Source organism: Condylura cristata, unplaced genomic scaffold, assembly GCF_000260355.1.
Source record: "Condylura cristata isolate star-nosed mole 26May11 unplaced genomic scaffold, ConCri1.0 scaffold00033, whole genome shotgun sequence".
In the NCBI taxonomy this organism is placed as follows: Eukaryota; Metazoa; Chordata; class Mammalia; order Eulipotyphla; family Talpidae; genus Condylura; species Condylura cristata.
This window is the reverse complement of record NW_004567134.1, coordinates 18,745,588-18,746,112: the sequence shown is the minus strand read 5'-3', so window position 1 is coordinate 18,746,112 and position 525 is coordinate 18,745,588.

Genomic DNA, 525 nt, shown 5'->3' with positions numbered 1-525 from the left:
GGGTCAGATCGATCGGGGCGCCGACACCCCGGCCAGCCTTGAGGTGAGTGCGCGCAGGCGGCAGTGAGGGGCGCGGAGGCAAAGTTGGGGTCGGAGGGCCTGGGGACCGCGGGTGTGACGGCCGCCTGGGGGTCAGGGGGCCCGGCGGAGCTGGCAGGGAGGTCGGGTGGAGAGGGCCCCCCTCCCCCGCACAAATGCACAGGATGGGGGAGAGGTAGTTGTGGGGAGGCCCCCAGAACCGGCGGAACCGCAGGCGGGTGCTACTGGGGAGCAGCGGGGTGGGGGGCCAGAGTCCGAGAGGGCCGCGGCGCAGAAGGACCGTCCAGGCTGCCGGCACAGAGCAGGGGGGTCTTGGCCAGGGTTCCGGGGTGAGGAGAGGGGCAGGGGCTCCCAGCGCCCCAGTGTCCTCAGCCAGCGCCCTGGAAGGCCCCAGGTGGGGAGACCTTTCTGGGCGGTCAGGGCCGGCGGCAGGGGGCTGCACGGTGGCCGCCAGCTCCGTCAGCCCCAGGACCCGGCTGGGCGCCG